The following is a 14,923-nucleotide window of genomic DNA, read 5'->3' on the forward strand; positions in this document are numbered from 1 at the left end:
TCAGGTTCTTTCTGCTTGTTTTACATGAGCTGTGTCAGCGGGGAAGATCTTGTTTCCTGACAGTGATAAGTGCCTGGGAATCAGGGAGGCGCATCCCACACAAGTCTCTGCTTGGAATTTTCTACACAAGGAGTATATAGGTCTTTGTACCTACTGAGTCACTCGACGCATGCGAGGGATGGCGGGTGCTCGGACATGTACGGTAGGTCTGTACAGACGACCGAACATGTCCAAGTGGGCAGGATTCCAGCGGACTGTTTTAAAACAAGTCCAGGAATATTTGCCCGCTGGGAAAAGGCCCGGCGGGCAAATGTTTGCTGGAATCCTGCACGCTCGGGCCTACACACGACCGAACATGTCTGCTGAAACTGGTCCGCAGACCAGTTTCAGCAGACATGTTTGGTCGTCTGTACGGCCCATTATAGTTATTATACCTCTGAGGACCCCGGGACCAGGGACATTTTTTGTGCCTACTACGTTTCCCCCCTTAGGACCGATAGTGCTTATGCAAGCACTGTACTCTTTTTGTTCTAGTCTATTTTATAGCTTAGAATTGTTATGTTTTTTATCTCATGCCTCAATACTGCCACCTAGTGGCTTGTTGCTTCTCCTTCCCTCCCTGTTTCTTCTGATGGCTCCCTTTTTCTACGGTACTAACATTCAACTCCCCCTCTTTCTGGAGCTGATACCCACTTGTCTTTCCTGCTCTTGCTCATTTTTTCTCCTGCCCTCTGTCTCCCTTCCCCTTCTCACTTCTTTTTCCTCCTTCTTTGCTTCCTCCTGGACCGGACAGGCCTTGACATTAATACGGATTGGCTTTGGGCCCTCCCCCCTATCGATATTGCAATGATGCCGCTTGATCACATAACCCTATCTTTCTTTTAATTGCAGGGGCTTCAATACTCTGGAGAAACGCAGCCAGAAATTTTCCCATTTTTACAAGGCCAAAACCAAATTTCTGCTGCTACAGGAGACTCATTTTCGAGGCTCGGCTATTCCAACCCTTAATAATCCCCATTACCATCAATGGTATTACAGCACGAATCCGCATGCTAAGTCCAGGGGAGTGTCCATAGCTGTTTCTTAAATTGATATCTAACTCTTCTGTTTTTACAGTGGCTAACGTGTATGGTTCGAACCAGGACCAAGGGAGCTTCCTATCCAGGGTTTTGAAGAAGTTACTTTTTATTTGGTGGTCCCTGTTTCATTCTGGGTGGTGACCTCAATGTGGCCCTCTCTCCTGCCGTGGACACTTCCTCGGTTAAGTCATCCATATCCCACACCACTCTTACACATATAAAATCACTCCTAGACTCCTCATAATTGGTGGATGTCTGGAGAATACAGCACCCTTTGGAGAGAGATTACAGCTGTTATTCCATGGCCCACAACTCCTACAGTCGCATTGATTACTTCCTAATCTCCCAATCCCTACTTGACACTCCACTCAAGGCATCTCTGGGCAACATACTCTGGTCTGATCATGCCCTCGCTCACCCCCGACTTCACGCAGAACGTTCTCGTGGCACATGAATGACAACTTGTTGACAGACCCCTTATGTGTCGCAGACGTTAACTGGCGATCCAGAACTTTATCTGAGACCACCGTTCGGATGACACTAACCCCCACACCAAGTGGGAGGCCCTCAAATGCATGATTAAAGGGACTCTCATACAGAATGGGTCCCGCGGCAGACATAGCCAGACTCTTGTCCGTTATAAATACACTTGAGACGGCACACAAACGTACCATAGATCCGGTTACATGCGCCAACCTTTCTAACGCTTGCAGAGAGTTGCTCCGCCTTCTCTCTGCACAAGGTTCTAATATGGGCACACTCACGAATCCCTGGACAAAAACAGGCAACAAACAAGCCGCTCAGGATGGATGTTCTCCAGGAGAACATCCATCCTGAGCGGCTTGTTTGTTGCCTGTTTTTGTCCAGGGATTCGTGAGTGTGCCCATATTAAAACCTTGTGCATCATTTGCTAATGGTGGTTATAGTATTGCGCAATCAGGTTCTTTCTGCTTGTTTTACATGAGCTGTGTCAGCGGGGAAGATCTTGTTTCCTGACAGTGATAAGTGCCTGGGAATCAGGGAGGCGCATCCCACACAAGTCTCTGCTTGGAATTTTCTACACAAGGAGTGTATAGGTCTTTGTACCTACTGAGTCACTAATTGGGACTAATTTCATTAATACACTGTGTATTGCATTATTGTTGCACTATTGCAAAAGGTTTTCACATCATTAGAGTTAATTTTCTGCGCATTGTCATTTATATCATATTATTGCTTGGTTAGTTCAACTTTTTTATATGCAGCGATTATTATTTGGTTGTTTTTTTGGTGTTATATATTTCATTATTTAGTAGCGCTGTAGTACATTCATATTTCTAATAATGGGGATCAAGACACCCTTTGCCGAACACAAGCTCTCTCTCTATGCAGACGACCTGCTGGTCTACGTCCAACAACCACACATGTTCCTCCCTGATGAGTGAATTTCGTAGGTTTGGAGAATTTAGTAACTTCAAACTGAATATATCTAAGACTGAAGCACTTAACATATCTCTCCCCCGCACAACCCTCACTCGACTACAGGCAAACTTCTCCTTCCAGTGGTGCCCCAGGGGCATCTCCTATCTGGGCATAATGATTCCCTCCAATTTATCACAGCTTTATGCTCTCAATTATATTCCTCTACTGACCCAGCTTAAAAGGGAATTAGAAACCTGGAACTCCTCCCGCTACCCTGGTTTGGACGTATAAATACGTTAAAGATGGAAACACTCTGTCTGTTCTGTCTGTCTGTTCCAAACCGTACCTATCTCTGTTCATAAACTTTTTTTTACTTCCATGCGTTCCATGTCCATACGTTTCATTTGGCACCAAGGCATGTCCTGTATCCGTCACACTCTACTCACATACCCCAAAACCTGGGGGGTTGGGCCTGCCTGACTTTTAGTTATACCATAGAGCGGCATTGTTATCCAGGGTTTTGGAATGGTTCCCTCGCCCCTTCCCTAAAGCATCCACTATGGTGGAACAGGATCTGTCTGCTCCTGATCTCTGGGCCTTGCTTTGGGGGTATGGGCAACAGGGCCGCCATCAGGAAATATGGGGCTCCTTACACAGCATGGGCCCTCCTAGAGCAGAGAACTGGGGGGGAGGTGCTGCCGCCTGAGATTGAGAAGCGGGGGGCTGCCGCAGATTGAGAAGCGGGGGGGCCCCTTTACAAAAAAAGTAGAAATAAAGAAAAATTATAAAAAAGGGGGGGTAGCCCTGTGGACCTCTGGACCCTTTAATAATATATATATATGTATATATATATATATATATATATATATATATATATATATATATATACACACAAATTGTTTATTTTTTTTTATAAAAATAAATTGCAAAAAAAGGGGGTTGTCATCCGGGACCTCTGGGCCCTTTAATAAAAAAATAAAATAAACCTCTGGGCCTTTTAATAAAAAAAGAAATAAAAAAATATATAAAAATAAAAAATAAAAGAAATAAAAAAATATATAAAAAAAAAATATTTTTTTTTTATAAAAAAAGGAGGGTTGTCATCCGCGCCCTGGGGACCTACGGACCACTAAAAAAATGGCCCTTTAATAAAAAATAAAATAAATTAAAAAACATATATAAAAAAGGGGGGTTGCCATCCGGGGCCCTGGGGGCCTCCGGGACCCTGGGGACCTCCGGACCTCTAAAAAAAAAAAAAAAAAATTGGCCCTTTAATAAAAAATTTAATAAAAATATATTAAAAAAATATATATATTTTGTATATAAAAAATAAATAAAAAAAGGGTGGTTGCCATCTGGGGCCCTGGGGACCTCCGGACCTCTAAAAAAATAGCCCTTTAATAAAAAATAAAATAAAAATATACTAAAAAAATATATATATATTTTTTTATAAAAAAAAGTGGGTTGCCATCTGGGGCCATGTGGGCCTCCAGGCCCCTTACAGGTGTACTGCCTGTACCCCCTTGATGGCGGCCCAGATGGGCAACACCTACATTTACTCTCTGATACCTCTCAATTAACAATTGCTGCCCTACAGCTTTGGTACAAGAGGGGATTGCTCTCATTATTGTCCTCTGACCCTTCACCACTCACATCTCTATTTGACCATCCCGCATTACAACACGGCATAGGCTCACGCTCGGTGGGGCCATACTCCCATCACGCTTCGCCCATAGCAAGTTCATTTGTGAACCCTGTTTCCGGCTCTCCCATAATGCCCAGTGACCAAGGCAATTGGCTCACAGCCCTATGCATATCCTCCTTTTGCTTTGACGTTTTCTCCTCATCCCAGATTCACAGACCCCTAACGGGATATGAACAGCTGTGCTCTCTCTCAGAAACACCAAGACATTTGCTCTCCTCCATGTTCACACTACAACACGCATTGATACATGATCAACCTCCCTCTTACACAAGAAAGTGGTCCACGGATCTGTGAAGGGAACTTCACCTAGTGGATTGGCAAAAGTCGTACCACTTTACACACAAATCCTCTATCTCCCGTTACTCCCAGGAGAAAAAACTTTAAGCTCCTCTCCCATTGGTACAGGGATCCTCATTCTTTGCATAAAATGTTCCCGTCTGTACCTCCCTTGTGTTGGAGGTGTGGCTCAGCAGACGGTAGCTACCTCCATATATGGTGGAAGTCTCCGGCCATTTAGCCCCTTTGGTCTCAGGTTTTTGCCATATACAGCAGGCTCTATGATCAGCCCCTGACGCCCTCGCCGGAAATAGCTTTACTGTCCATGCTACCTGGCTCCAAAGCTTCCCAAAAAGGCACCTTGTTATACTTCTTTCCGCCGGCCGCAAGGCAGCTTATTCCCCAATTTTTGAAAACTACTACTACCCCTCCCCTGTCCTTGTGGGTCTCTGTGGTCAACGACATCATGCGCATTGAGAAAATGCTGGCCTTAGATAATGACACTTATGATAAATTTAAGACCTTGTGGCTCTTATGGATCAATTACTCTACCTCAGATTCCTTGAAGACGTTACTAACGTCTCAGAGCCAGCCCTGAAGTTTGACCTACATACCTTTTTCGTGATGACATGTTGTGGCCCGCTCGGTCCACTTTTCTCCCCCCTCTCACCCCCCCTTTTTTTTCTTTCTTTTTCTTTTCTTTTTCCTTTCTTTCTCTTTCCTCTTTTCACTTCTTCTCTTTCTGCCTATTTGCCCTCTTCTAGTAGTCAGATGTCGTGATTAATAGTTTTTATCTCACTGATCCTCACTGCTTTTTTGTATAACATATCGTTGTCTGCCTGGTAAAGGTGGCGACTCGTTTGGATTTGCATTGGGCATGCTTCATATAGTGTATTATTTTATGTTATGGACATCTGACAATTATATGTGTTGTATTGATCTGTTGAAAAGCAATAAACATATATTTGACTATAAAGGTATAAATTGTGAAATCACTGGGATAGAGATGAAACCACATTATGGGGTTAAAGGATGGCATTAAGCACCATGTAAAAGAAAGAGCTACTTCTTAAACAATTAATTAAATAGAAGGTAAGTCCACACATCTCATTACTGAGAGGAGGTGATGTGAAAAGGGGATTTTTAACTACCACAATGAGTACCACACAGATACAATCTGTTCTAAAAACCACATGTTGTATTTATACAAAAGTCCTTAAAATGTATATATCAGAACATACAGTGCCTTGAAAAAGTATTCATATATTTTGTCATGTTACAACCAAAAATGTAATTTATTTTATTGGGATTTTATGTGATAGACCAACACAAAGTAGCATATAATTGTGAAGTGGAAGAAAAATAATACATGTGCCACTTTGTGTTGGTCTATCACATAAAATCCGAACAAAATACCTCCCTGACTGCTCGCTGACTGTCCCTTTTTTTTCTACCACACACCCCAGAATCTGGTGTCAGGTTCTAGCTTCTACAAATTCTACTGATGAGAGACTCCCCTTGTTCCACTACGGGGCAGTCTCCAAACTAGTTCCACAGTTATACAAATTTTTACCGGTTACATTTTTCAAAGTTTTTCCTATTTTAGCTTCAAAATGACCCAGATCTTCCATGAGGGCCCTCTATGGACTTGCTGAAGTGACTCTCCATCCATTATTCCTGAGACATTCTCCTACCAAAAAGGAAAGACTCTGACTTGATTTTTCCTCAGGGACCCTAAGTTGCATCCGGATTATTTACTTTTTACCCCCCCCCCGGTTCCTTCATTCCCCACTTTTTTTTTGGGGGGGGGGGTTCCCAGCCCGAGTGTGGGTTTCCAAAATGTAATGCTGGGGGACCTCCTCCATCCCTCTCACCTAAAGCGGAGAGGGGGGCAGGATCAACCAGATCACTCTCACATCCTCTCTCAACCCCTATTCACCCTTTCCCGATGGCCGTGGTTACACACTCCTGAAGCATTACCAGGGGTGTCCTTGCTTGGGATGGTTCTCATGTGCCTCCTCCTAACCCTCAGATCCCAGTAGGCCTCTGGGGGCTAGGCTGTCTGATCCTTTTTGGGACAGAACTGTATTATTCTACCTGTTTACGGTTCCCAGGGGGTCTCTCCCACTCTGGGATCCAGCCTACTCATGCTAGCATTTCTTATTCCTCTTTCTATTTTCCCTGCTACTCTCTACTCTCTTTCACCTTTTCCTTCTAATATGAGCCTAATCCAACCATCTGTTGAAGAACAGCTAAGTACCATTTCAACAGTTTGTAGTGAGATTCCAGTAGAACCAACAAGAAACCCAGCGTGGAGATGTCCTGGAGGAAGACAACTAAGGGTGAGTGATGATGGATACAGCTACTTTGACTCCACTGAGGTCCATGGCTGACCATACTGCAAAAATTCTCAAAATAGCAAACCCAAAATGTCCTGGGTCTTAATTCCCCTCTTAAACAACGTAAAATCTTTGACAGCTACAAATTCCTAAATCTAGACATCATTATGCTACAGGAAACTCATTTTCCTATACGGTACAGCCCTACTTTCCTACACTCCCAATACCCACACTTTCATCTAGCCAACACAGAAACCAAAACTAAAGGGGTAGCAATCCTCTTTTCTAAATCCTGCAAATTTAACAGCCTCTTTGGCTTTAAAGACCTGGACGGTAGGTTCCTTCTGGTGAAGGACACGATTGAGGGGCACCTGTACTCCCTGGTTTCCTACTACTCCCCCAACAGAGGACAAGATAAATTCTTTCAAAACCTAATGGATTCCCTGAACCCCCTCTTAGAAGGCACGGTAATATGGGGGGGATTCCAATGTAGCCTTCGACCAGGGGTTAGACAAAACCAAATCGTCTAAGGCCCAATTGACCTGACCCACTAAAATTAGTCACTTTTTCATAGCCAGGGACTAGCAGATGTCTGGTGGGAAATTAACTCTTCTAGATGGGATTTTACCCACTACTCCTCCCACACAACACATATGCTAGAATTGACTACATCCTGGTCCCAACGTCCCTCCTTCCAATGGTCCAGCGTGCTCAAATAAGAGACACAACTTTATTGGATCACTCTATAGTGATCATGACTATCTGATCAGCAGCCCACTTTGAAAAACAGGACATTGGAGATTGAATGAATCCATTCTCTCAGATCCTATTAGAACCACGGAAATAAACACTCTTCTGGAATACTTCAAACTAAATAATGTGGAAAACATTTCAGCTGAAACTCTGAAAAGGCTTTTACCAGGGGAATTTATCAGGGGAAAGATAATACAGATAGCTACTCAGTACAAATTAGAACAGAAGGCTAAAATTTAATGTCTAGAGAAGGATTATTTACCCCTGCGGGTACGAAACAAAATGAACCCTTCAGATATCCAAATATTGCTATTATGCCACGTACACATGGTCATAATTTCAGATGGAAAAAGTCAGATGGAATTTTTTCATCGGATATTTGGATTTTTTCCATCAGAAATTCTGACGAACTTAGAAAGAGAACATTTTCTTTTTTTTTTTTAAATGGAAAATTCCATTTGTCTGTATGGAATTCCGACTGAGAAAATCCATGCATGCTCGGAAACAATTTGACGCATGCTCGGAAACATTGAACTTCATTTTCTAGGCTCGTCGTAGTGTTGTACGTCACAGCGTTTTTGACGGTCTGAATTTGCTGTGTCCGTGTGTATGCAAGACAATTTGAGCGGAATTCCGTTGGAAAAACACATCAGGGCCAGATCCACAGTGAGAGTACGTATCTACTGATACGCCGGCGTACTTTCAAATTTCCCACGTCGTATCTTTCGTTTGAATCCTCAAACCAAGATACGATGGCATCTGGGTTTGATCCAACCCCACCAAAATATTAGATGCGTTACAAGATTACTACTTCAAACTTTACAGCTCCCATTCCCAGCCCAGCAATTAATCAACAACAAGATTTATAGATGACCTCCCCATCCTTGTCCTTTCCGATGAACACAAGAACCTCATGGAGGCAGCCTTCACACAGGAGCTTTGAACAATGATTTCTAGGACTCATGCGTGCCCTCTACTCCCACCCAAAGGCCCAAATTTGCATGCAAGGCTACTACTCTCACCCAATAGACATTGCCAGGGGAACCAGACAGGGATGCCCTCTCTCCCCACTCATATTCGCCATCGCCATTGAATCCCTAGCCATCACAATATGCCAAAATCCCAATATTAAAGGGGTAATGTGTGGAGACCAAATCCACAAATGCAACCTTTTTGCCAATGACATGCTTCTTTTTCTAACCTCCCCTCTAATCTCACTTCCCAATCTTTGCAAAGTCCTTACAGAATTTGCCAAAATTCTGGGTCTTTAGATCAATTACTCCAAATCACAAGCCCTCAATGTCTCTCTTCCAACAATGACAGACTCCAGCAATCATTTAGGTTTTCATGGAGTGACTCCGCTATCAGATATTTAGGCAATACCTTAAAAGCTCAGAGAGAAACCCTATACACCCACAATTATCCACCCTCTTACTGAAAACTACAAACAGACCTCCAGAAGTGGGCCAAACATGAACTCTCCTGGCTAGGAACAATAAACTCCATTAAAATGACCTCACTCCCTAAAATACGTTATCTATTCCTTTCCCTTCCGATCCCCATCAGGAAAGATCACCTTTTGTCGTTCCAAAGCAAGATTATTTGTTTTATATGGGGGAATTCTGGATATAGTATCCCTCAACGTACCCTTCACCTACACAGATGAAAGGGAGGCCTCGGACTACCAAATTTACACAAATACTACTTAGCAGTGAAAGACTGGGCCAACTCTCCACTATCTACTCCAGATTTGAAAAACCAGACTGGGTCTGCATAGAATGACAAGCTGTCCCTAGTTGTACCCTAGACTTTTTTCTCTGGTTTCCCCAGAAAAGCAGACCCCCTATTCTTGCCCCCACTCAGTCAAACTATTGTGCCCTTTGGGACACCCTCAGACACCAATCTGACCTAGTGTATCATACCCACCCCCTGGTTCACATATTCCATAATCCTGACTTCCCACCCAAAATGGATATTAGAGCCTTCAAGTGGTGGCTAGACAAAGGACTGTACCGTATAAGACCCTTTTTCACCCCTTAGTGAATGAATGAATGACTTGTATAGCGCTACACATGCAAACTGAATCACCTCTAGGCGCTTTTTGCAGCCAGTGTCTTCCTGGCTGGTGAGGTCATTTACCCCGTAGGATCTTGACACGCTAGTCACTGCATTGACAAACTTTAACTCCCGGATTCCAAGAGGTTCAGATTCGGGCAGATTTAAAACTTTTTGCACAAATTATGGACAGAGAAATCACTGCCACCCAAGTTTACTGCTTATGCACTATGATGTGGACAAGCCATAGAGCAAAGGGGGAGGGGGAATTTCTGTAATCTATTTGTCACTCTCTCTACGTACTATTACATTTCCCTACATGTCCTCATGGGAAGCTGACCTGCAGTTCGAGTGGAACCTGGAGACCTGGCAGTCAGCCTGCACCAAAGCTTTCAAAGGGATACTTAACACCTTCCTAAAAGAAGCCAGTTTAAAGGTTCTCACTAGATGGTACCTATGCCTTACTAAACTCGCAGCCATATAACCAACAGCAGATCCAAAATGCTTTAGGGGATGCCATCTCCGGGGCACAATGGCACATATATGGTGAGAATTCCCCAAAATCAGATCATTCTGGAAAAAGATTTTTAATCTTATCTTTAAGGTTACCAACTGCACAATCCCCAGGTCCCCCATGCTCGCCCTGCTCAACGCCCATATTCCCCAGACACCCAAATCCGAACAAAAGCTAATCCACTTTATTCTTCTCGGAGCCAAACTAACGGTAGTGAGGGCTTGGAAACAGCCATGTGTCTCCCTATCAGCTGCTAGACACAAGATCTGAAATATGTCACAAGAAAAATTAGCGAGCATCCAAAAATTCAAAAGTGTCTGGGAACCATGGGTTTCCTTTCTAGGTATCTCATTCATTACCAGAATTACCCAACACCAACCTCAATCCACTAACTAGGAACAGGCTCATACTCTCCCCTCCTCTTACCCTATCCTTTTGTCCCCTTTCTATTCTTTTCTGCACTCATCTCTCGCTAAATGTTTTAATTGAGGAGCAGCATCATCTGGCACTATGAAACCGATCCTGAACTACTATGCTACACTCCAAATGCAATGCCCTCTCTCCTGGGGAAACCTTGAAGGAGGAGGCCCACAGTGAAAGATTTCTGTTGGGGGGCTGCAGATTGGGGCGATGGCGGTAGGGGGAATCTCCCCCTGGTACAATTTGATCCCAGATGGGGTGTGGGGGGTAGAGATCTCCCTTCTCCTATTGGTTACCCTTCCCCTTGACTTGTCTGCACATCAACAGCTTGAGCAGTGAGTATTTTATTCTTTTTTTTTTTGTTTTGAATATCTGGTCGCTCTTTAGTTTTTTAAATCCTTCCATTATTATTTACTATCTGAATGATAGTTGAATACACAATTAATTGCAGATTGAATAACCTTCTAGTTTGGTCCACCTGGGCCTTTTCTGGCCGTTCTGTGCGCCCTCTGTGGCTGGTCGATCCGCTCTCAGCATTCACTTGGAGCTTTTGGAAGCTAGAATTGGTTAAGCGGTGGTATAGTTGAGTATGGCGGGCAATGTTTTGATTTACTTAAATTATGCATAGTATTTTATCATTATTTGCAAATATTATGCTCTAAATGTGTTTTGTTCTACATCTATTGACATATACTGTGCTATATCCCCTGAGGAAGCCCATGGTGGTGAAACATGTCGGGATAACTTCAATTATATCACCTTCTATACAATAAGATACTCCTGCATATATGGCATATCTTTAAACAAGTTGTAATGATGTTTATGTTTGTTAACAATAACAAACTGCTCGGGGAGGAGTGAGAACCAAGCCATCGGTGGTATTCAGTGGCTCGGTTCTCAGTGCAGAGACCATGGGGGACAGCTGCAGCATCTACCGTGGTAAGTATGATTAGCCCAAAATAAAGAAAATCATACTTGTCTTTTAAGTGCATGCATGTATCCATAATCTTGAGGATAGCTGGAATCTCTTTATGGTGTTTAGGACTCCAGATATGGCATAGGAAGAAGGAGAGACTATAACGTAATACTGTACAAAATTACCATATGTACCACAACCGTGCATGCAGTGTCACTCACAAAACAGTGGGAGACATGTGAAAACCAGTGGGAGCCGTCACCACACCAACCACGGCATATGACAATTTCATTCAGTATTACACTATACACTACAGTCTCTGGCCCAGATTCTCAAAGGGCTTACGACGGCGCAATGCAATGTACGCCGTCGTAAGTCCTAATCTGGGCCGTCGTATCTATGCGTCTGATTCTTAGAATCAGTTACGCATAGATATCCATTAGATCCGACAGGCGTAAGGCTCTTACGCTGTCGGATCTTAAATGCAATTTTTTTTTTCCCGCCAGGTGTCGCCTCCGTCGTTTTCCCAGTCGAGTATGCAAATTAGCTAAATACGCGAATTCCCGAACGTACGCGCGGTCGACGCAGTGAAGTTACGACGTTTACGTTAGTTTTGCGCAGCGTAAAGTTGCCCCTGATATAAGAGGGGCAACCAATGTTAAGTATGGCCGTCGTTCCCGCGTCAAAATTTTAAAATTTACGTTGTTTGCATAAGTCGTCCGTGAATGGGGCTGGATGCCATTTACGTTCACGTCGAAACCAATGACGTCCTTGCGACGTCATTTGGAGCAATGCACCCTGGGATATTTTTCGGACGGCGCATGCGCAGTACATTTGGCGCGAGAACACGCTTAATTTAAATGCTCCACGCCCCCTACTCGGCTAATTTGAATTAGGCGGGCTTGCGCCGGGTGATTTACGCTACGCCGCCGCAACTTCACAGGCAAGTTCTTTGTGAATGAAGCACTTGCCTGTAAAACGTGTGGCGGCGTAACGTAAATTAGATACGTTACGCCCGCACAGTTTTATGCTCATATACGAGAATCTGGGCCTCTCTTTCTACTGTGAAGGACTATGTCACGGAGCTAGTAGACCAGACTGTGTGACTGCATAGAGGAGACCAAAAACGTATATAAGTGAAAGAAAAAAGGTATTTATTAAAAAGGTGACAAATAAGTGAAAACAACCAGTGCACTACCCACAACAAATAGTACTGTATATACAAATGCAGGGGAGATACCGTAAATGTAAATAAGCCAGGCCTAGGTCACACACCAGGGGATATCAGCAGGATGGGGAACAAGGAGCAAGACGGACATGGAGAGCAAGGATGGATAGGCTGCGGGGCAGGGATCCAAAGGAAATCAGGACACAGATGGGACAGGTCCAGGAAGGGCTTGGGATAAGGATCAGATCGGATCAAGACGGGTCAGAAGCAGGCTCAGGGTCAGGATTGCAGGCTCAGGGTCAGGAAGAGAGATACCAAGGCGAGGTGTGCTTGCACTCGCCGGGTATAAATAGGGATATCAGTGAATGGCTTCAAGTCAAACCTGAGCGCAGCAAGAGCCGTACGCTCCACTCTGCCAGGATCCATTCGCTGGTGGAGACCAGTACTGCGTCCCAAAGATGATATAACACCAGCAGGGAGAAGTTCTCCTGACAGTTCCAAACTGCCAGGAGACACCTGTTGGTGAACCACAGTACTGCGAGCCAACTAATAATAATAAATATTACCAGCGGATGGAACCTTTCCTGACAGACTAGCATCAAAGATAGAGCTTAAAGGACACCACCACTCTCTGCATCTTCTTTTAAGAGCTTTATTTGCCCATTTTTTATTAAAAGAAAATCAAAGGTTTCCCTCGCAGGGGTTTCAACACTCCTTTTCATCAATCACATAACATTCAGCCTCCTGGCTTATCCATACAGCAGTGCTGCATAGGCCTTCTACTTCAGGCTCACATCTGTATCCTAAAGACTATTCCATTGGCAATACCGTCCATTTAGATACAGTAGGTGACCGCGATATTGTGTCAATCTCGCTCCTTTTCTCGGCGAGATTGACCATCTATGAGCTCGTGGCGGGAGCCAGCGCCGACCTGGCCTGCTGCGACGTAAAAAAGCTGACATAGAAGCGACGGGCATCCGACTTGGATTCCCACCAATTCTAGACACCGTGTTTGGTATGAATCATGAGGGGGAACTCCATGGAAAATTTTAAATTTGGTTCCCATCCAGGAGCATACCGGGCCCTTAGGTCTGGTATGGATTGTAAGGAAAACCCCCTATGCCGAAAAAATGGTGTGGGGGTTCCCCCACAATCCATACCAGATCCGTATCTGAGCACGCCGCCCGGGCGGTCAGGAAAGGAGTGGGGACGAGCACGTGCCCCCCCTCCAGAGCCGTACCAGGCCACATGCCCTCAACATGGGTGGGTGGTGCTTTGGGGCAGGACCCCTGTGGCCCCCCCACCCCAAAGCACCCTGTCCCCATGTTGATAAGGACAGGGCCTCTTCCCGACAACTCTGGCTGTTGGTTGTCGGGGTCTGCGGGCGGGGGGCTTATCGGAATCCGGGAGCCCCCTTTAATAAGGGGGCCCCCAGATACCGGCCCCCACCCTAGGTGAATGAGTATGGGGTACATCGTACCCCTACCCATTCACCTGGAGGAAAAGTGTAAAAAAAATAAACACACAACACAGGTTTTTAAAATCATTTATTAGTCAGCTCTGGGGGTCTTCTTCTGACTTCGGGGGTCATTTTTCATCTTCTCCGCTCTCTTCTTCTGCTCTCTGGTGTCGTCTCGGCACTCCCCAGTTCTTCTTTCTTCTCCCAGAGAAGACTCCTGGAGCTGACTAATTAATGATTTTAAAAACCTGTGATGTGTGTTTATTTTTTTGACACTTTTTCTCCAGGTGAATGGGTAGGGGTATGATGTACCCCATACTCATTCACCTAGGGTGGGGAGCCCGGATTCCGATAATCCCCCCGCCTGCAGACCCCGACAACCAACGGCCAGGGTTGTCGGGATGAGGACCCGTCCTTATCAACATGGGGACAGGGTGCTTTGGGGTGGGGGGCCACAGGGTGCCCCCTGCCCTAAAGAACCCAGCCCCCATGTTGAGGGCATGCGGCCTGGTACAGCTCAGGAGGGGGGCTCGCTTGTCACCACTCCTTTCCTGACCGGTCGGGTTGCGTGCTCGGATACGGGTCTGGTATGGATTGTGGGGTAACCCCCATGCTGTTTTTTCAGCGTAGGGGTGTTCTCCTTACAATACATACTACATACCAGACCTATGGGCCTGGTATGCTTCTGGAGGGGAACCCATGCCGTTTTTTTATTTAAAATTTGGCGTGGAGTTCCCCCTCATGATTCATACCAAACACAGTGTCTAGAGTTGGCGGGAATCCAAGTCGGACCCCCGTTGCTTCTATGTCGCTTTCGCTGGAATGTGCTTTTCCTATT

The sequence above is a fragment of the Rana temporaria genome, chromosome 3, assembly GCF_905171775.1.
Source record: "Rana temporaria chromosome 3, aRanTem1.1, whole genome shotgun sequence".
In the NCBI taxonomy this organism is placed as follows: domain Eukaryota; kingdom Metazoa; phylum Chordata; class Amphibia; order Anura; family Ranidae; genus Rana; species Rana temporaria.